The 23,188-nt window shown below is 37.9% G+C and overlaps 1 protein-coding gene across 5 annotated transcripts in view; it reads left to right on the top strand.

The window, feature by feature from the left end:
* The window catches only part of NRCAM (neuronal cell adhesion molecule), a 154,054-nt gene that overhangs the window by 34,733 nt on the left and 96,133 nt on the right, over positions 1-23,188 (top strand). For all 5 annotated transcript variants that reach the window (XM_034063144.1, XM_034063141.1, XM_031053605.2 and 2 more), the window contains exon 2: positions 15,567-15,650. The gene's annotated coding sequence lies outside the window, so the exon portion shown is untranslated. The remainder of the gene's footprint in view (positions 1-15,566; positions 15,651-23,188) is intronic.

Here is a 23,188-nt window from a genome sequence, read left to right as displayed (position 1 = left end):
CATCAAAGTTTATCCAAGTTCAGCATCATTTACCTGGGTACTTTAGTGTAAGGCTGGCAGAAGAGTGTGTGCTGTTTTAACAGAACTGCCCTCAGCATGAGGTTTCAGTGCAGCACTTCTTGTGCAGTTTAAACAGAAAGCCAGAACAACACTTTTAAATTATCAAAAGCCATCATTATTTTATGAAATGTGTTTAAGAAAAAAAAGTTTTAATTTTGACTTTTTTTTTTAATGCAGATATCTTCATTGAGCTGGTAGTGTTGTAACTGTTGTGAAGGCACAATTCCTCAAATGTCCTCAGGAACTGGAAACTAAAATTCTTCTGCTGCATGCTTTAAACTTGAATCTCTGTCTCAAAAATGTACAGATGTTCTTTAATGTTGTTTTTTTTTTAATGTTCATAAATCGGATATCTTGTCAGCATTTAGAGTCAAAAAATAACTAATAACACCACAGCTTTAAAGTTGCTGTGTGTCTTAAAAGCTAGCTCAGTGCTTCAAAGGGAACTGGTAGCACTTGATGTTAACCTCAATTAATATATACCTAAATATCCTTTTAAGGAACCTGGAGTGGGTATTTTTTTTTCCTCACACTGTCTTGGTTATTTTTCTTCCTAGCCTGTTTGAATGTCCATCCCCTTATTGGATTTAGCTTTTTCAGTAGCATACACTGAACCTCTTGCTGTTTGTCACATTTTGAGAGTAAAATTATGTTTTAAAAACTGTTTGCTACTGGTGGTCCTTGCCTGAATGTTGTTTTCTGATAAGGGAGAACTGTGCGTGCATACCACACTGTCTGTGCTGATGGATTATCCTAGACAGACTACAACACCGTGGCAACAGCATAAAAAATGTTAATCTGATTTGCACTTGGAAAACAGTTACACAGCAACATTAGAATGAAATATGCTTTTGATTTTATTTACTGGATTACTGTAGCATGTATTCAAGTCCCCAATTTCTGCTTGTACATTATGATCTTTTAAGTATTTATTGCTTTTATGTTCTTCATAACCTTTTCTTTTTCTTTAAAGAACAGTAATAGTTGCCAGAATTACATTTAAACTGGTTAGTTTTAGGTTCAAGTGTATTTGGAAACAAAAAACCTCCAAAGCTTAGTAAAGTGAAAAATAGAACTTTGTTTCTGTATTTGTAGAAAAAAGTTACAAAAAGCTTCAAAGTAATATTAAAGTCAAGAGGTGGCCTACTTGAATGTCTTATTTAAAATGTTTTTGGATAAAGTGGATGATATATATTGATATCCACAGACCATAATAGTATAACTGAAATTATTTTTTGACTAAATTTTCAAAACTGACTTTTCCAGTGAATAATGAAGTTAAAGATGTGAAGGTTGGGAAGAAGGGCAAGTATAACTTACTGGAACTGGGAGCTTTATTAATATAGAGAGGTTTTCAGTACAGCCAGAAAAGTAAATTAGGAGACCATGTGATGAGTAGATGTTAACAGCTTTAAAAGGGTATTTACAAATACCTTCTATTCCATGATGTTCTTTGTGTGACAAAATAGTGATTGCTACTAGTACCCTGACTAAAACAGGAATAAAAATCTGTCGTGTCCTTAGAGGTCCCTCAAAGGCAATCAAAACCACTGCTTTCTAAGATCACATTGGGTTACTATATATGTTGTAAACTCATCAAACTTTGAGCCCTGAGGCTGCATTTGTCACATAGATGTGTTATCTGCCCTTTTGGAGGGAAGCACAGTACATTTGTGTTACCTCAGCCACCTGCTTCAAACACATTGATTTCCTGGCCACAGCCATTTGGAATCCAGCACCACAGGTTCTTGTACAAATAAAACCTGTCCGAAGGATGAAGGCCTCCACTAAGTTTGTAGGAACAGGTAGCTATTTTACAATTCTACATATGGTATGTAATTTGATAAGCAAAAAGTGCTTAAAATGGATTATATTTAAATATAGAAATTATATGTAAACTATATTCCTCCTCCTCTAAGAGGTAAAATCATTGGAGTCCCCCTCAATAATACCTTTAAACACATGTCATATGGTTCTAATGAAAGTAGGACACTGTTTTTGCAGGGGCACTATCTGGCCTTGGGAATTAATCCAGCTGTACCTGTCGGTATCTCAGAGTTCCGGCTGTGCAATTTTTCCAACTGCTTCAGCTCTGTGTCTGCAGCAGTTCTAGCTGAGGCTGATCCAAGCCAGATTTGATGTACAGAAAGGAAATGGTAAATAACTGAACTGAATAGTTGGCAACTCCAGCCAGAAATTATTCCAACCACCTTTCTTCTTGAGGTGCTAGGAAAGAAGAGAGGTGCTGCTCATCAGACTGTTTGATACCAGCAAAACAGGCTTCCACAAAGGTGGTAGGTTCTTACAGAGACTTATAGGCATTTATTTTATAATTATTTTAAAGTTAACAGGACATAATTTGATAGATTTTTCCTTCACATATTTATCAAGCACACAACTTCTCTGGGGGTTATAAGCAGTGATAAAGCCTATTTCTGTATGTTTATGAATATCTCATCTCTTACTGTACAGAAACGCAAAATCATGCAGTGCATCCAAATCAAAACACTGAGCCTGCTGTGAGTTTGGATGTGTGGGAATTTGGCTATAACGAATCTGATGATAATTACTTTAATAAAAATTACATATTAAAATATTTTAATAATGAGTTTATCTCTACAGGAATCATACCCTCCCTTTCAGTCTTTTTGTACACCTCCTTCTTGCTACTCTTTTCCTTCACTGCTAGTATTTGCATACTGTATTTTCTTGCTGAAACTGTCTCCCGAGCATGTGATTTAATTGTTCAGTTCACCTGTATTGCCGTATAGTTTAACTATCTTTAAAGAAAAAACAAATAGTTCCCATTTTCTGTTGTTGCAGAGGTGATGATACAGGGATGTTGTCTGGGAAGCTAGGGGCAAGGTTAGGAAGACTAAGGACCAATTAGAATTTAACTTGGCTAGGGATGTGAAAGACAACAGGAAAGGATTCTATAGTTACACTGCAAATGAAAGACAGGCCACGGACAACGTAGGCTCTCTCCTGAAGCTATCAGAAGAACTGGCTACCCTGGATTTGGAGAAGGCTGAGGCTCTTAATGGCTTCTTTGCCTCAGTCTTCACTGGCAAATGCTCTGACCACACCACACCAGTCTTGGAATTTCTGCAAAGCGTTCAACACTGTCCCACACAGCATCCTTGTCTCTAAATTAGAGAGACATAAATTTGATAGATGGACCACTTGGTGGATAAAGAACTGGCTGGATGGCCACATGCAAAGAGTTGTGGTCAATGGCTCAATGTCCAGTTGGAGACCAGTGATGAGTGATGTCCCTCAGGGATCAGTGTTGGGACCAATCTTGTTCAACATCTTTGTCGCTGACATAGACAGTGGGAATGAGCGTGCCCTCAGCAAGTTTGCAGCTGACACCAAGCTGTGTGGTTCGGTTGATACGCTAGAGGGAAGGAATGCCATCCAAAGGGACCGTGACACGCTTGTGGGGTGGGCTGATGCCAGCCTCATGGAGTTTAACCATGCCAAGCGCAAGGTCCTACACCTGGGTTGGAGCAATCCCAGGCACAGCTACAGGTTGGGCAGAGAAGAGATTCAGAGCAGCCCTGCGGAGAAGGACTTGGGGGTGTTGGTTGATGGGAAAATGAACATGAGCCAGCTCCAGTGTGCACTCACAGCCCAGAAAGCCAACTGTATTCTGGGCTGCAGCAAAAGAAGCATGACCAGCAGGTTGAAGGTGATCCTGCCCCTCTACTCTGCTCTCGTGAGACCTCACTTGGAGTATTGTTTGCAGTTCTGGTGTCCTCAATGTAAGGACATGGAACTGTTGGAGCAAGTGGAGGGCCACGAGGATGATCATGGGGCTAGAGCACCTCCTGTATGAAGACAGGCTGAGAAAGTTGGGGCTGTTCAGCCTGGAGAAGAGAAGGCTGCGTGGAGACCTCATAGCAACCTTCCAGTATCTGAAGGGGGCCTACAGGGTTGCTGATTAGTGACTATTCATTAGGGACTGTAGTGACAGGACAAGGGGTAATGGGTTAAAACGTAACAGGGAAAGTTTAGATTGGATATAAGGAAGAAATTCTTTACTGTTAGGGTGGTGAGGTACTGAAATGGGTTGTCCAGGGAAGCTATGAAGGCCAGGTTGGACAGAGCTTTGGGTGACGTGATTTAGTGTGAGGTGTCCCTGCCCATGACAGGGACGTTGGAACTAGATGATCGTAAGGTCCTTTCCAACCCTCACTATTCTATGATTCTATGATGCCATTGTGCTTGTGTAGCTAGTGCTTAGCAATTTTTCAGTGGCTGTACTAAAAATGACATATAAGGAGGAAATTCTTTACTGTGAGGGTGGTGAGGCACTGGAATGGGTTGCCCAAGGAAGCTGTGGGTGCTTCATCCCTGGCAGTGTTCAAGGCCAGGTTGAATGGTGTCTTGGGTGACATGGTTTAGTGTGAGTTGTCCATGCCCCTGGCAGGGAGGTTGGAACTAGATGATCTTAAGGTGCTTTCCAACCCTAACAATTCTACGATTCTGTGATTCATTCAACCCAAGTACAGAGAAGATAGTTGCTACACTAAGTAATCTGACAATTTACAAAATACTAATAACATGTAGTCTTTATGCAGATGTGAATGGCACATCAAGAAACAATACTTTGAAATCAAGAATATAATTACAGAGAAAATATCAAGTGTCCTCTTTCCATAAGTAATAGCAAAGTTTTCAAATCTATTTAAAATTAAATGCAGTTCTGATCAGAATGCAGGAATAGAATGGTTTAAAGCTTTTGAATTTTCTTTCAACTACAGGTCAACATTTGAAATTTCTTTCCAGATCAGTAGTCATCAAAATTAATTTACCTGTGAGATGATTGACAAAAAGAGCTTTTTAACCTTGAGGCCTTAAAATCTTTATTTTGCAGTATGAAAGGGGTCTGCTGTCATGGAAAACTTGCAATGCTTGAAGAACTTAAACTTGAAGGCAGTTGCATGTGTGATTAACATAGTTGTTCAGAGTTTAGCCTCAGAAATAGAAATCAGGTTTGAAGTGAAAGCTTGTGGCAGATGATGTCCAGAAATAGATTTTTGTACAGTGTGATACTTTTCCCTTTTAAAAATAGGGAGAAATATATCAAAACAAGAAAATATGAGGGCTTTGTACTCTGGGACCAGCAGTGTGTATCTATGAAGAACTGGGCTATAGGAAGGCTGAGACAGAATCAGGAGGTGCCTCCAACCAGTCTTCTATTCAGACTCTGCTTCACTGCTGACTGCTGGGTTGTTGGTTTTTTTTTTTTTTCCTTTGGGTGAAGCTCTTAAGTTTGAAATGTACTATGAGAATTATTACAGCTTTGTGCCTTTTCCAACAAACAGCCATGACATTGCGACACTTGCTGGAGGAAAGACAAGATAAAATATACCTTCATTCAAAGTAGATACAAGCCCACATCTTTTATCTCTGAGGAAGATCCTTATTCATCATGTTTCAAGATCTTTGGACAGCAAGGACAAAGAGGTAGAAGCAAGAGTCTTTTTTCTTGAACATGTTCCTCAGATTTTATCTGCAGGGGGAAGAGAGTATCTTATCTCTCTCTCTCCAGAAGGTGTGCCATGAGGGCAAAATGCTGAAGACTCTCCTTTACACAGTCCTGCTATGTGTAAAGGAGAAAGTGCTGCTATACAGCACTTTCTCTGGCTGTCATTTTAAACAAAATCACAGCTGTGTCAGAGATTTGGGGAGCCCAGTCCTTTTTCTGCTGTAGGCATGCTCTGTCTGTACCTCCTGAAGCCAGCCCTTTAGGAGTTTCAGGTGGCTTAACTTAGTTTCACATTATCAGTCACAGTATGACTCGCAGGGAGCTGCTAAATTTTTCAGACTGTTGGAGTAGTAGATCACTAGAAAGCCTTCAAGTGAAGTTTAAGACACTGATGAATTTGGGTTCTTCTAGGTGTTATGGCAGATAAGGTGGAACAAAGGAACAGCAGGAGTGGAATGAAGCCATGTCCCAACTAGAACCTCCAGTGCAGCCTTGGGTATAGAGCATATATGTATATATGTCACAGGCAGAAGTTCAAACAACTTGTGCTTTACCAAGAAAAAGAAAAGTCCTGGGCATCTGAAACACCATGAAAAAGATTCCTACATCCAAAGAAGACTCACTGCATTTTTATGTACTTTTGTTTTCACCTCTCCTTGAGCATGGATTCAAACCTGCATATGCCAAAATTTTGATTCTGTGTTTTGAGGTTTTTTTGGGGTTTTTTTTTGCTTGTTTTGTTTGCTTGTTTAGATGGTTGGGGATTTATTTGTTTGTTTGTTTTGTTTGGCTGGCTTGGGGATTTTGTTTGTTTGTTTTTGATTGGTTGATTTCTTGTTTGCTTGGGTTTGGTTTGTTACCAGAATCAAGATTCTAACCTCCCTTTGTAGCTGTCAACTTCTTCCTTTTATCCTCTTCCATTTCTCCCCTTAGGCTTGATTCTGTCTAATTTATTTATTTACTTATTTGGGGTGTAGTTGATGTAAATTTATTTAGACTATGCACTGGATGTGTTTAGGAGGGGTTTAGTTACAGTATCTTCTTCCCTAATTGTCTACAGGCAGTTCACGATCAGCAAATCTGCTTTGTTCCTGAAGCTGCAATTGGTTTTCTAGCTGCTGATAAATCGCCTCATCCTGAGGTTAGCAAGTGTACATTTGTCTAACTTACACTGCGACTCTGTGACACATGTATTTAAACTGCTTTAGGCATCCAACAGTCAAGGACACTCATTGTGCACAAAGAGAAAGGGCAAAGCATTTGTTCCTTTATGAAAAACAATGCAAAAAAGTAATTGAGAACATCTTAGTATAATTAAAGTTAATGCTGTGAATCTTATGGAACATCCTCATCAAAAAGTAACATTAAAGTAGAAAGAAAGCCCATGTACTTGAATGGATGGCAATACTAAGCTGTGTTATAGCTAGTAAAATAATAAAGTGAATGAAACAAGTTATTTGAAGAGGACTGTTCTCATTCTGCCTTGTTGAAGTCACTTCTGAGAAACCTCACTCTCCTTGACAACTTCTTTGTGTGATAAACAGCTTATGTGTCTTACGTGTGGGAACTAAGTCCCTCCCTGTAAGACATTCAGAGAAAGCAAACCAGTGTAAGTCTACATCCCCAAAGTGTTTGAGAAGTGATTTCTGTACCTGGCAGATAGCCAGCTTTGGCTGGTACAAAGAACATCAATAAAATGTAGAAAGGAGACAGAGAAATCTAAGAATGATAATCAGGACATACGTGCTACAGTGATTTTGGAACAAAAATTATAGGGTTTTCAGGTCTGGTTTAAAATTATTTAACCTGCTTTGCCTACGATAAGCTGTTTGTTACTAGTAAAGAATAACTGAATATGTTCTGGTGTAGAACATCCTTATGTATGTTTCTAGGGAAAAAAACAAAAGGAAGCAATAATTACTGAGGAGACACCAGCAGGGGGTTTAATCCAAGTAAGTCCATGAAGTTTCAGTGGTAATGGCTAAAACCAGAAGTGCTTATGATGATGGTTTAAAATAAATAAACTTTAAAATCCTCAGAGGATCATCATCTTCACAATTTTAACTTCATAATAGCACTTAACTCGCTAGATACTCTTTAAAATTCACCTCCCAAAGCAAATATTTGGAGTGATTCACTGGGAGGAGGACATACAGTTGAACAGTCATCTATTTTAATATGCCCATGAAGCTATGTTTTTGAATGTCATCTAAGGTTTGAAGTCTTTTCAGACCCTCTAATCCTAAAGGGATTCTTCATAAAGAAATTGGAAACCATATGGCTTTTGCTTCTGCACACAGAATTATGATTGCAGAAAAGTTTACTGGTGAAGTAAAAGAAATTGAAGCTGGAAAATTAAAAAAGAAATCAGTTTGCATGTGGAAAAATGTGAAAAATAATGATATCTAGCTACAGTTATCACTTGGTAACTATCAAAACACATGCAAAGAACAAAACTAAATCAAGGCTACGCATTCTGTATAGTCCCATATAGGGAGTGAAGTATTTTCACTCTTTTTTTTCAAACAAAGAGACTGTAGTAATAGTAACAATTAAACCTCTCCAGCATGCCTACTCTTGGTTCTTGTGTGATCATCAAAATGAAGTAACAGCCTTGAAAGGTGGGCAAGAAGACCTAATGGAGGTAATGATACACCCAAGAATACCTTTCAATACTCCAGTCTTTAGAAGGAATAATATTTATGTGATTTCAGGTGTAATTATTAGGCATATGAAGCTTTTAAAATATCTTCCAAAATAACAGATAAAACAACCAGCACATCTTATTACAATACTACAATTGTGAAACTTAAGTTTTTCCCTGCACTGACCTAACAGCAGGAGCACCTTTTATCTTCCGTCTTCATGTACACTTTCCCTGGGTAGCTGTGAAGCACGCTGCCTTTCTAGAGTTAGAGATCATACACCTCTTTGCCTACTCCCACCTTCTATAATCTGAGGCCTACACGTGGGGTTAAACTCTATGACAAGGCTAGCTGTTGAGCTGCTTGAAGATCTCAGCTGAGTAACTAGCTGCATTTTTATGGGAGTATGACTTTGACCTTAGAGAGCATGAATGGTTTGTGGCTTCTCCTTTTCTAATATGTCTAGAAAGAGTTGAGGAAATTTGGAGAATAAAGGCAAAGGTTCATGGGAAAAAGAGATGGGCGAGTAATCAGTATCAAGCAATTTTTCAGAATCTGTGTTTAGTCTTTTCTTGAGCAGATCTCAAAGTAGGGAATTGTGCACTTTATGTGCACATCACAGTTATTTTCAGCTTGAACAGTTCAATAGGCTAAAAAGTAGTTTTGTTAATATGTAAATTTTGCAGTAAGATATTCCTAATGGTTGTGTTAGTTTAAAGATTTCCTGAGGCTCAAATGGTAATAAGATGTAAAACAAGATGCCACGGGTAATATTATGATCACAAAAAAATGTGTATATCAGTGAACATTTTCAGAGGCAGACATGATTATTTATGTGGAAATAAAAATATCTGCTGTGGCTGAAAACCTCCTAATAAAAATGTGTTGAGAGGTAAGAGAACTAGTTCAAAGGCTTCTTTTTAAGTCTCCATCACAAAGAGTCTGGTTTATTATGATAGCTGCTGTCCTGACCGTCAAGTGACAGATTTTGCTATGGGTTTTGACCTGTCCATTAGATATAGCACCTCTATTTTTTAATGTTTTGAGTAACCCACTGAGTAGCTACTGCCTGAAAAGTGGGAGTCACAGTGGGAAGCTGAAGGGGAATGGGCCTCTGGAGCATTTAGTGTTTAATGGATCAACAGCTGTACTGGAGCAGTGTGTAGAAATAATTCTGCTTAGGCTTGGTCAGTCAGATGCAAAATGAGCCCTGCCCCTCTATCATTCAGCTCTAAAATTCAGAGAACAATTTCTGCTTAAAGCCATTTAAACACAAAACCCCCTGTTCAGTCAGTTATATTTTTAGCTAATTTCTTGATGTGATATGCTGTCAAAGGCAGAGGGGAGCAAATAGTTGAGTGACTGTACTGGCAAAATTGCCTTTTCCATCTGGAACTTCATTTTGGAAGGAATGATCGAAATCATGAAAATAGTGATTTTAAGAATTGAGCTTTTATGGGAATTAAATCTTGCTAAATATAAATAATAGATTGATATTGTGCCACATTAGTGGCATGGTAAGTAGCTTCTTACTTACATTTTCATGTCAGCTGTTGTCAATAGAATATACAGCTGTAAATGTGTAATTAAAGAGCAATAACTTTTAATGGCAGAGGGTTTGCCTGATCAATACAGTATTATTTGACGATAAATCTTCACAGCAAAAAAAAATCACCTGTATTTGTAACTTCTATTTTTATAAGATTCTTAGCCTTCTTGGCTAAGTCCCTTGCAGCTCTATAAGCACAGTACATATGGGAAGTGGGAGCCCAGTTAAGATATTCTGGTCTATTTTGGCAAGTTTAAGAGGTCATTTGCATGCAATCATTACTGAACCTCACTGGTTAGTCTGCTTTGAAGTAGATTCTTAAGTAGAAATTGTGCTTTTGTGTAAAGAAAAGTATTGTTCTAATAAGCCTTGAGAATAGAGTAGATTTCAAAGGAGAAGGTGAGGTTATTGTTCTGAACTAATGCTTGTGCTAATAAGTGCTGACAGAATTCTTACTGCTACCTATAAAAAGATACAAAACTCCTAAAGCTAGAAATCTTCTAACTAGACTTAAAAACATCTGGATTTGTGCAGAACAGAAATGAGAAGTTTTAAATACTGTTTTTGTTTTGTTTAAGAGTTGGAAAAAAGCCACTGTTCTGTTCCAGTGTTGCTTCAGGGTAGTTCCTTAGAAAGCGAAGGTGGTCCAGAGCTTCATGTGGGGTGTGAAATGAGTGGCTTTAGTACTGAGGACAAGAACATTCAACTCTTCTAAAATGTTTTCATTTGTTTCTCAGTTTGTTTAAATTTGGGAGGGTTGTTGTGAAATTTCACCAGTTGGCACAAATAGTAGCTTTTGCAATGATCTGCCTGTTGGACAGTGTCAATGGATACCAGAGGACTGCCCCACTGGCAAGTCATCAGGTAGATTTACATAAGGGAAAAAATCAATTTAGAGCTCCAAGTTAAGAAGCAAGTCACAAGTCATTGCTTAGGGGGAAACTGTGGATAAGGCAAGATCTGGATAAAAATCCTTGTGGATTTTAGTGACTGCATTGTTTATGCACTATGTATAATGAAAAGGAATTATTTTTTTTCTTTTTGTATCAAGATATATAAATATATAGTTCCTTTTATTATAAAAGCTATTTACTCTTAAAAAAATTAAAAAATGGAGAAATACCAGTACAGAGTGAGCATCATTTTACTAAAAGGTTCCTGCAGCTAAGCAGATTTAGCTGCTTTTAAATAAATACAGGGAAATGTTTAACCCCTATTGTATGGCTACAAAGCCTGTGCTGATCACAGAGAAACTTGGGAGGGTTGGGGACAAAGCGACGGGCTGCTCTTGTACGTGCTTCTGCACACAGTCCAGCAACAGCAGGGCTTAACAGCAGAGTTTTGTCAAGATTACTACATGAAGAGGAGCATGGTGCAAATTCTTACCTCTCACTAACAAAAAGAAAGGGATAAAAAACCCCAATCCTTCATCAGAAAGGGAAGAGGACTATATAGCTATATGTGCAAGGTAAGGGATGATTTTCCTTTTCTATTCTGATTCTTTTCAACCCCTTACATAGCTGAGGTTTCTATATCTTTGTTTGATTTATTGGAATAAAGGAACATGAGGAAATGTAGTTTAAGAGGAGAATAAACCTATTTTATGCAGCTTACTGAAATATATAACTTCGGTTAACAGTGTAGGAACTGATATCAGTGCAATTATAATTTACGTGCATGGAGGAAGTGCATGACTTCACAACATGTTAAAGATCAGATGAAACTTGTATTCTCTTTTGTTTATTATATGATGTGAAAAATTAAGGTATTGTTCATAGGGATATTAATGTAACTGGACTACTTGTCAAGGAAATGTTTTCATGAGGATATGTGTATGAAAATGAAAATCCAAATAATCTAGTCTTGGTGTTTTTCCAGGATATTTTTTCCCATTATTATTTTGTCAGAATCACCTGGGGTTGAGCACTCAGAAATAAGAGATATGACAAAAAGATGGATCACTACCCTCATCAACCAACAGGGTGATTGTTTCTCCTTGTCTGAGGTCTCCTCATTACTCTTCAGTTCTGAAAGAAGAAATGACATAAGGGTGAATAAAGGAGCTCTGAAGTACTGGATTGCATAAGACTCTGCTTAAATACACTAAATGAGTTTTATATGTTGCAAAGTAAATATTTTTGTCCAGGTCCACTGAAAATATTTACTATTAAATAACTTTCTGCGGTAAAGTAAAACTGAATCATACATATCTATGCATATAGATACGTTACTAATTTTGGGGGGGGAAGCTGTATATTGTCTTGTTCTACTGTTTTTTTAAGGTTACATTAAAAACATTAAAGTGCCTTAACCTTTTAATGAATATTTTGACAACATTGTGTATAAAACCATTTGGCCAATCAGATTATAAAATAAAAATAGAATTTTTGAATTTTGAATTCTTTACGTTTGGACTTTTTGCATAGACAAATATTAAAATCTATGGATTTTTCATTCCAAATTTTACTTCCGTAAAATCTGTCAACACTATTAGCAGAGAAGTTTGCAAAGCAAATATACTACGTAGATTTTAGTTCTTTCACATTTTTTTTAATTAATAACTATACAGAATAATGTTTGGGAAAGTAAGAAGTGTGCTTTACATTTCTGCAATATGCTAGTGGTCAAGCAAATTACATGATTCAAAATACATCTAATTCTAAAACATTTTTTTAATCTATTAAAAAAAATCATACTATCCATTCACTCATGATTTTTCTGTATGGGTACAAATGCTCCTCTCACTTTGGGAACCAGACATCTGTTTATTAATTTACATGTCTAGACATGAGGGGTTTGTGGCTAGTATGAAGTATATGAGACTTTACCTGTTGTTATAAGTTCATGCCACCAAGTAATTCAGAGTAATTCCTCTTCACGCACTTAACATTGTGAATAAAAATGCAAACTTTTATGTCAGCTGTCAGACAGCAAAACAATCTGAGAATGCTTCTCTACTTCTTCATTCACTCGAGATGTTTTTTGGATGTTCAGGTGCTCTTCTACACACGTTTTACAGAACTTCTCATGGGTATGATTTCCTTGGTTTCAAGCTTTTGTTAAACTCCCTTCTAAGAGACCATCAGAGAAAATAAATGATGTCACAGCAAACGAATCTGGTCATGGACTGTAAATAGGTTAAAGCTGCAGATGTCAAGAAGAACTATAGCAAATATTTATTTTTGGAGCAGCATGTGTGTAGTCTGAGCATCTAAAGAGACTGATATCGTGACCATTTCTTATCCAGAAATTGGAAGCAGTTTGGCCATAGTACAGTTTCTTTCCTACCAATAAACCATGAAAAATTGTAAGTCATTATAGTACTTACCAAACCATATATACTATTAAGAGACCATATTTACTTCAAAAGAGTAAGGGGAATAGAGTGATTATGTTTTCCCTTTTCTTTCAATGAGTGTTAGAAGTCTGGAAAAGGTTACCTGCACTGTCAATAGAGCTATGGTTTTCTGCTGTATGTGAGGTTTTACACAAGCCATCCTTGGGTTTAAGAGCATGCCTGACTTCTAAGCATAGCCCTTGAGGCTGCAGCTGTTCTTTACTGGTAATAACAGCAAGACACAGACAAATTCCTGTCATCAAGTTAGGCTGGTTGGCAGAGGCTTCACTGCCTCTGCATTTTAATGTTTTAGAAAATTAATCTCTCATAAAATACACTGGCTGTAACTTGAGTTTCATCTGAGTACAGCAGTGTTCCTGCAGTCCTAATATGCAGCTAGTGTTATAAGTTCATAGTATCTGAAATAGTGAGAGCTATGTTGCAGCCCATCAAAGTTGTGATTTTGCAGCCTAATATTTTTAAGTCTGTGGTGTATCCTCTAGCGTGTGACGTGGAGGCAGGTGGAGTGTGTAACAGAGGATGCATTGTCTTGCATGGAAGAACTGCAGGACTGTCTGGAGTGGAGAATCAAAACTTACGTAGCCTTATCTATACTGCCTTTGGGAAGGGTCCCTTGGGCTGAAGTGTTCCCTAAAGTGTGCTCTGATCTTGTCTTGGAGACAGTGAGTTAGTGGACTGAACCACCAGGTTCAGTCCATGGCAAGCTAGATGTAGACATTACCTTTATACAGAATTTGTGCGATCAATGTCATATTCAAGTGTTTTGCTCAATTAAGAATTGCATGCATGTAGCAGTTCTGAATGCAAGTTCTGTGTTGACTGTGGCTCATCAAGGTCCTGTTGGTTACAGGCAGCTCTCCCAGCTGAATATAGAGGTGGGGGGTTGGAAAGGATTTGAGTGTCTGAATAAAGATGAAGGCAATAAAGTGAATTACCCTAATTCACCCCACTAAAATTAATTATGTATGCCAAACTTCAAAAGTTATCAAGATAATGTATTATTTCCAGTGCTTTATTATGTAAGAGCAACAAGTTGATTTGAAAGAGCCTGATCATGAGCAATTTATGAGAAGTGCTGGTTGTTAGTGAATGTAACAGCTACAGGAAAGTTCTAGCCAACAGCTGGGGTTTTGCCAATCAGCAGACCAATTTAACAGTAAAAAGGCTTTTAAAAGGATACTGAAATAAATAGTACAACTGCTTTATCAGTTTGATGGGAAATTAAACCAATCTTACAGTATCACCGTTGTAAGCTGAGATTTTGCAGTCTCTCTTGTTTTACCCAACCAAACAGTGCTAATTTGCAGTTAGGTGTAAACAGTGAACTTTATGACAATAAAATGTATATACTTTTATGTACAGCATATGAAATAATGGGTGCTGCAGTGATGCTAATCTGTTGCTATTAGTTTCACTTCATCATTAGTCCACTGAAATAAGGGCTGCATATTGTGGCAAGCATTACTGACTTTGCAGATGAGCAATGTGTACTGTAAAGATGGAAGGGGAATCCTCAGTTGAAACTTTCTGAAGCTCACTCTCACAATTCATGATCTTACTTGAACCTTACTCACTTGAAAGTCGAACTCCACATATGCCTTACCGTGGAAAAATAAACAACCTTCTCAACAAGACTGATGTGTTTATAATGGGTTAAAGTAACAAAGAGTAAGAGAAGAAAGGGTCTGGGTGCAGAATTGCTGTGAGTAAATGAAGAAAATAGCAGCTGAGTTCAAAACAAAGCCTCTTCCACTGTTTCCTCTTTCTTTGTCTTGTGCTTTTAATATGAGGGGGTGGGTGCTGGGTAGAGGAAGGGGGCTGTTTGTCCCATCCCTCAAATAGAATTTAGGATATTGTAGAAAATGGGATCTCAGACAGATTACAAATTGACTGTAATCCCACATGTGTCTCTGGAAAAGTGCTGTCACCAAAGGCTTTTCCCACACTAGAGGTTTGCTGTCACCTGCTCTGACCTCTTCCAGCAGATGTCTTTTTACAAGCTTGGGCATCTATATCCCAAAGACCACTGAAGTGTTTAGTCCTTAGGTGATGGAGCTACCCAGTGTGCCATAAACTGGGTTACTGAGTGTTAGGAAGATGTGGTTAGGTTAGGCCTGCTCAAGCTTTGTGAAGCACTGACTGTTTTTCACTGATGATACTGTAAACCTGGATGACAAAATGGGTGGTCTGGTTTGATTTGATGTGACTGGCTATGTTATTTTGGAGAGCTAAATGCAAAACATGATTTTGAAGTCCAAGGAGCTGCTTTTTTTCCCCCTAATGTTTCTTATTCTTTTTTTAACACATGTATAAATCAGTTCCTATTAAACTACCATTCCACTTAACTGAATTTAGCATTGCAGCTGTATCAAGATATATATGATGTATTTGTTGTAGTCTAGCAGTGAATATGATTATTGGCATCTATAAATATTTCAGGTTGTATGTTATTTTTTTCAGGCAAGGCAGTGACATAAAGACCTGTCATACAGGGAATAAGAAAGAAGGTAGAGACCATCTTGCTCAGAAGCTATTTGTACAAAGGTAAGATAATTTTTCTCTCTAAATTTTAATTTCTCATGCTTACTGGGAAAAGAAATAAAAAAAACTTTACTGCCATCAAGTTTCTATCTGTTAAGTTTCTATCTTTCTGTTCAGTTTCTATTAAGTACTATCAGGGTAGTCATGTAACATGCTCTGCATGTACCTGCATTTCCTGTTTATTTAAGGAGTTTGTGATCAGTATAATTTTTAAAATGTCGGCTCAGCTTTTAACTGAAGGGCTCATATCAAATATGTTAACTGGAAAGGCAGTTAAAAATGTTTAATATCCTCACATAATTGAAGGTAGCCTTAATCTCTGGTGTTCCTTGCTGGTGAGAACAGGTGTTGGGACAAGTCAACTAGTAAAAAAATGGAATCTGGAAAAATGAACTTAGAAGGAACTTGAGATATTTTTATAACAAAATAATAGAAGATTTTATTATAGCATAGATTAGAGATTTGGTTATAGGGACATTCTGAATTCTTCACTCTCATGGAATAGGTCCTAATGTTAAATGCCTGTTTTGAAAGTTTCAAAGTAAGCTTTGATTTTTCTTATTTCAGTCCCCCTCCAATCCCTTCCCACTCTTGTGTTTGAGTTGCATTGATCTTTCAGTGTAAGAACAGAGATAGCCTTACTATTGGTAGTAGCTGCTGAATAGTCATTTGTGTTCTAATATCTGATTTTTTTTTGAATGAAAAATCTGATTTGGGGGTCCTGAATGCAGTATTGTACACAGTTTACTGGAACAGACCTTTTCTATCTCTTATAGTGTGTAGGCGTGGGTGGCTGTGCAGTGGTTTATCCCTAATTTATGTGTTCAAGTAGACAGAGTATCTGAAAGCATCAATAATACGTTTAAAACAGAAAAAGGAGGAGATGGCTCTGAAATGTTTTGACCTCTGAATTACATGCTGGTGGTATTACTAAAAGTAACATTTAGTGCACCCTCTCCCTGCCATGAAAATATTTTTTTATTATTATTATTTTTTAACCCTTCAGGGATCTTTTCTGAAATGGCTCTTGTGCTAGTCACTGAGGAGTTAAATGTAGCTTGGGATAAAGAGGACTATTACTGTAAGGTTTTTAAACTAGACTGCTCTGGAAAAAAGATAACCATTGAAGACTGTGAAAGGCTTTTTGGATGGTAACCAAGTAAAGGAAGCTCTGATGTTCTTTGGCTTTGCTGCTTGCTGCTCTGGCTCACCAGGATCCTGGCACCCTATCACTGTGCCCTCATTGCCTCCATAGCTCCAGTTCTCCTGTCAGGGAATTCCACCATACAATAGGTCCCCTGAGGCTACTTGGATGAGTGACAACCAGCCAGCTCCAAAGTGACAAGTGTTTGAATGTCTAATTGGGTCAGTGCACAGGTGCTTGCTTCTCATGAGTGAGATGTTCTAGCTTTTCTTTGTGACGTTCTCATGGTTCCTCTCATTTTTCCTACAATTTCGAAACATAGCTGTCAATATTTTGATGCAAGAGAGTACGCATTACGAAAGGAGAATGATGGCTTTTTGGTTAAATGGCTTTAGTGATTGAGTACTGACTGGATGGAGGCAAAGAAATCCATTAAAGTGATGGAAGTTTGCTGATACAAATTGACATTGTAATAGGTAATAAAGTGATTTACTTGGCTGGTGAAAACATACATTGGCTTAATCTCTATGTTAGGTAGTTCTCATCCTGGTTAGACCTACATTCTTGGGCATCAGCAATTGCATGGAAGAGAAAAAGGACTTGTTTTGTTGTAGCAGCACAATGAAGTTTTTTCTGAGTCTAATAAACAACTTGCCTTCATAGAGTGCAGTGAGGTACAGGTAACTGATATGCAATGGAGCTGTTTTATCTTTTAGAAGGCTTGGTCTGTGCAATGAAAACCACTGACATGAAGCCCATATTCCTCAGATTTAGTTGCCCTCCTTTTATCTCTTACCCTATGCACCACAGAATACCTGGGGTTGCAAAGGGTATCTGGAGATCATCCAGTCCAACGCTCCCCCTGCTCAAAGCACAATCAATTAGAGCAGCTTGCTGCTTGGCCACCTAGTTCAAGCGCTTGACAACCCTTACAGTAAAAACATGCTTTCTTCTGCTCCAGGGATGTAATCTGTTTTAATTTGTGCCCATTGACTCTTGCCTTGTTGCTGGGCACCTCTGAGAAGTCGTGTACCCCTGCCGCCCTCAGGTATTTATACATGTTGGTAAGATCTCCCTGAGCCTTCTCTTCTCCAGGCTGGAGTCCCCAGCTCTTTCAATCTCACTGCATATGTCAAATGCTTCAATCCCTTAATTGTCTTTGCAGTCCTTCACTGGACTCATTCTAGGCTGCTTATGTTTTGCTTGTACTGGGGAGCCCACAAGTGGGCACAGCACTCAGCTGTGTCTCACCAGTGCTGAATAGAGGAGAAGGATCATCCATCTCCCTTGACTTTCTGGCAGCAATTTTCCTAATGCAGCCCAAGATGCTATTAACCTTCCTTGCTACAGGGGTATGCTGCTGGCTTATGGTCTACTTGGAGCCCACCAGGACCCCCAAGTGCTTTTATTCAGAGCTGCTTGCCAGCTGGTCATCCCTATCCTGTACTGTTGCCTGGGGTTATTCTTCCTGAGATGCAGGACTTTGTATTTGCTTTGTGAACTTTAAGAGAATCCTGTTGGTTTATTAGTCAGCTTTTCAAGGTCGCTCTGAATGCCAGTGCAACCAGCTAGTGTATCAGCCACTCCCCCTAGTTCCTCTCATCAGCAAGCTTGCTGAGGCTACATGCACTCTGTCCCATCATCCAGGTAATTAATGAAGTGACTAAGCTATACTGGCCACAGTATTGATCCCTGAGGTACACCAGCAGTCACTTTGCTCCAGCTGGACTTCATACTGATCACAGCCTTTTGAGCCCAGCAGTTCAACCGGATACCAGTTCATCTCAGTGTCCATTTATGTAATCTGTACTTCATAAATTTGTCTGTAGGACGTAGTGTCAAAAGCCTTCTAAAAGTCAAGATAAACAACATCTGCTGCTTTCCTGTTACCCACTGAGGCAGCCAGTGGCTGGTCTGTTCTGCTCTGAGTGTCTCAGTCCCAGCAGGTGCTGCTGGATGGTTGCTCTATGAAATCAGTGCTTCCACGGATGAAGTTTTGTTTAAAACAGTGTTGTCACTTTTGCTTTGGCTGATTCAAATGTGTTTTCCTAAAATAATGCTTTTTTTAAGAATGGTGTATATTTAAAAGAGGAAGAGTAGTCACTTAAACCTTGTCAAGTTTGAAAGTATTCCAAGTGATGTGGTCAGTTACATAGCTATTGTCAACACTGTTAATATAGCAACTTTGTGTTCCAACCTCACTGTCTTTGCTGATAAAAAGACCTGCTGACTTAGGTGAAAAATAAAGACAGTGTTTTATAGCTGTGTGCTGCATAAGATAGACTGAAGAAAGGAAACTTTAAGTTGTCAGGAATCAGAGGAATTCTAAGAATAACAGAAGCACAGTTTTTCCAGTTTACATTATTCCTTGTAAAACTTTTATTGTGAAAAATGTCCTCATTCTAAAAGGACTGGCGTATCATTTAGTTTAAACTTAGGAAACCTGATAGGAGAAATCAGCTGGAAAAGAGAAACATATTTCAGTAATGTATAGTTTCTTAACAGCAGCAAAGGGAGGATGAGAATGGTTTCTTATTCAAGAATGTAAATGTAGATATTTTTAAGTGACAGAAAGTGCCTCTAAAAATCAGAGACATTTTTAATGGATTGGAGGAGGGATAGCTGTAGAAAGGGAACACAACTAGTTCCTTTTGTGGAAAAGCATGAATGCATTTATGTTAAAAAATACCTTCCAAAACTCTTGCTTAGTGATAATAAACTGATGTGTTTCATAAATTAATTTGCAGCTAAACAGTTTTAAAACGGAAGTAACTGTAATCTTTTTAGAAATCACAGCCACTCTAGTTCTATTAAAGCTTGCCCAAATATAGTAAATGTATGTTTTCTAGGATAATTGTACTGTTCATATAAAACACTGGGGTTTGCGTAGGTTTTCTCCTCACTTTACATTCTCTGATTTCCTCATATGTAAATTGGTTAAATTAAATGGACCTCTTTCTTCAGGTGTTCCTTTTTTAGTTCTCTTGCAACGTTTTTTTTTCAATACCCTAAAAAAGATGTAAGAAAAACATGTAATCCTTGGGTTTATGTGTTTAAATATTTATATGCACCATCAAAATAGCTTTTCAGTTAGCTATATTTATTTCCAAATGTTTTGATTTGTATAACACAATGCATCATTACATAGTCACAGAATGGTTGAGGTTGGAAGGGACATCTGGAGATCTGGTCCAACATCCCTGCTTAAGCAGTGGCCCAGAACCACGTCCTGATGGCTTTTGAATATCTCCATGATAGAGACTCCACAGCTTCCCTGATCAACCTGTGCCATTGCTCAGACACCTCAGAGTAAAAAAGTGTTTCTGGATGTTCAGAGGGAACCTCTCATGTTTCAGTTTGTTTGTGCCCATGTGATCTCAGTATGCTCAGATGATCTCAGAGCTTTGCTTTCCAGAGATCCATGACTGCACTTTTTCTCTCTTTCAAAAACAGCTTGTAGGAGTGGTTTTCATTCAGGAGTTCTTGCATGTACAAACTGGGAAAGAAAATCACGTACCAGATGTTCTTATTGAGTACTTAGGCAAGCTCCAGTAGTAATAAAGCCTTCCTGAGCTTGAAAACACTTCACCACTCAAAACTTATTTGAAACTTGGGAAGTATTTTTCTGCCTCAGTTAGAGGAGTGATTTAAACCATTTTAAACATTGGGGAAGTCAGTTATGTATTTTTAGTTTGGTGCAATCAAACACTTTCTGTTATGAGTATGTCACTGGATAGAAATAGAACCAAAAGCCAAGATGAGGCACTCTCTTCAACATAAATGCTACTTACTTTTTTTTTTAGTTGGAAGTTTCCCAACAGTTGACAGTACTGTCTGTAGCTGATCCTGCTTTAATTACAGAACAGCGACTAGATTCCGTCTAGTTTTCTCTCTGTTAATACATTAACACTGGCTTGTGCATATTAGAAAGCTTAGAGGGGCGATAGGGTAATGAAACAGTAAAGGTTGTCATAAACAGTTCTTACAAATCTAACAGAATAAAGCAAAAGCATAACCAACATGAAACAAAATTTTTAAGCTACAACAGAAGACTTTTTTTTATGTGAGTGCATATAACTTCCAGTTGTGACTGAAGTGTGACTGAAGTTTGGAAGATGGTGATGTTTTTGTCCTTTTGTTAATAACTTTTCCTCTCGCAAAAAGATGCCTCAGTGGAAGCTTAGGTGAAACTTATACACATACTTTTACCTACTGCAACTACTCTGTATGGCAATTATAGATCATTTGATCTTAAAGACTCTTCAAGCTATTCAGTTAGTAGAATAATGAAATAATTTAGTTTATGAGGTTGTCTGTTGGACCTGGAAATCATCCAGTCTAGCTTCCTGTTCAAAGCAAGGCAAACTTTAGAGTCAGAGCAGATTATTCAGGATTTTGTCTCATTCAGTTTTAAAGATCTCCAATTTTATGGCCTTCTCAGGCAACTTAGTATGTCCTTAACTGCTCTCTTCAGAGAATTCTTTTATACAAGTCTGTACTTTTATGTGCTGTACCTTGTGACTTCTGCTTCTTGGCTTTTTGTAGTGCACTTTGAAGGAGTCTGTGTTTTCTACAACTCCTCTCCTGCTATGACTTTAGGGAAATGGTATTGGGAATGTACAAAAGCCTAAGCATCAGCCTGACTCAATACTTTATGAAACACTGAGATACTATTGGGAAGCATTATACTTACTTGTTTAAAATCTAATTCTACTAAATATTTTATGGCGTGTATTAACAAGAGAAATGGGCAAAGAAACGTATTGCTGAGAAAGACTGCAGCATTGAACCAAGACCTGTTGTAAGGAAATCCCAGAATACATCTTTTTGCCTGGGTCTGTCATGTGGAAAGCTTGGAAATGCTGAATTTTTTTTATAGAATGGTTTACTAACATGTAAGCTTAATGCTCACATTTTCAGGAGTGGGTGGTTAAAAATAAGCTGAAGCAAAGGACATAATTGAGATTTCAGAAGAATTTGTGATACTGTGAGACACAAAAAATCAGCTTACAAAATCAGCTAGGAAAAGACCACTGGAATGGATTACACCAAGATATAAAGGGTAAAGGATAACAGTTCAACATGGAGAGGGATAAGCTGTTTCTGAGGTCACTGTTTTTTATTACTGTCTGTAATAAAAGAAAAAAAAAAGGTGCAGTTTCTTGATTTTATTATAAATTATGGAAGAGTTAGTAAGTGTAATGAACAGGCATAATATTACAGGATAATCTGGGCAGATTTACATATCAATAAAATGTAATTATGTAATAAAAGCAGAAAATGCACATTTTAATATATGGAGGGCTTCAGCCTCTGTTGAAGACAAATGTTCTTTTGCAGAGAAGTGTAGCTAACCATGAATTATCTGCATATTTTTCTAGTGTTTTGCAACAGTGTATAATGTCTAAATACATGTGAATATTTAAGTGACTGATAGCAATGTAACACTTCACTTTAATTTTGTACTATTTATTTCAAGGAAATTATATTCCAAAAGTTTTAAGACAGCAGAATAATCTGTGCATTAATTGAGCTACATGTTCATCTCTGAAGCAAGATGTTCATGTTATCAGTGTTACAAGCTGGTAGTATTTGAAGAGACATCCAAAATGTATGGAGAGTTTACTAAGAAGCTAGGGATATAATGGCCTAACAATTCTAGACCTGTGCTTAAGATAGAAAGAATAAAAGAAAGTAGTAGGTTGTAACTAACTTCCTCCTTCCCTTTTTCTTCCCAGAAATATATGTCAGTTAGTTCCCCTGTATGGGAAGCATATAATAGCACCAAGGAAAGGCACAAAGTGGATAGAAGGTTATTTACTGCTGAAAATAATAATAACTGCTCTGTTGAATGTGCTTTAATCATGACTTTGCTGCAGTCTTCAAATCCTGAATGATATTTTGTTGTGCTGCCTCTAGGAGAACATATCAGACCGCTCACTAAGGTGTGGATCACTCACATTTTCTGAGCCACAGTGGCTCCTGGCTAAACTGAATATAACCTTCTAAAACATGGAGAAGTGTTAAGAGTAACAAGATGGAAGCTGTATTTATTCCTTATGACCTGCACTGTTCCCAGCACGGTGCTGTATGTACCTCACCCGGAATTAATTCCTCACCTATCCCTTTGTCTTCAGAGGATGAGGCTGGTGCCTGATCTCAAGGCAGTTGTCCATGTGGCTCTTTTCTTCTCCAATGAGGGTTGTGGCCTATTTGCATTTAAGAGGCTCAGCAAGGACAGAGAAGTAGCTTTAGTCTCTTGCTGATTTTGTGATCAGAGGGAGTGCTGTTGGTGTACCCTGACTCCTTCTCTTGGTCATGTCATGTGTGCCTCTGACAACAAGTCAGATCAAACTTATTAACACTTTACTAGGGTTGTTATAACTTCGTCTACTTT

Source organism: Melopsittacus undulatus, chromosome 5 (genome assembly GCF_012275295.1).
Source record: "Melopsittacus undulatus isolate bMelUnd1 chromosome 5, bMelUnd1.mat.Z, whole genome shotgun sequence".
Classification (NCBI taxonomy): domain Eukaryota; kingdom Metazoa; phylum Chordata; class Aves; order Psittaciformes; family Psittaculidae; genus Melopsittacus; species Melopsittacus undulatus.
The sequence above is the reverse complement of the archived record's forward strand: the minus strand, read 5'-3'. Positions and strand labels throughout refer to the sequence as shown.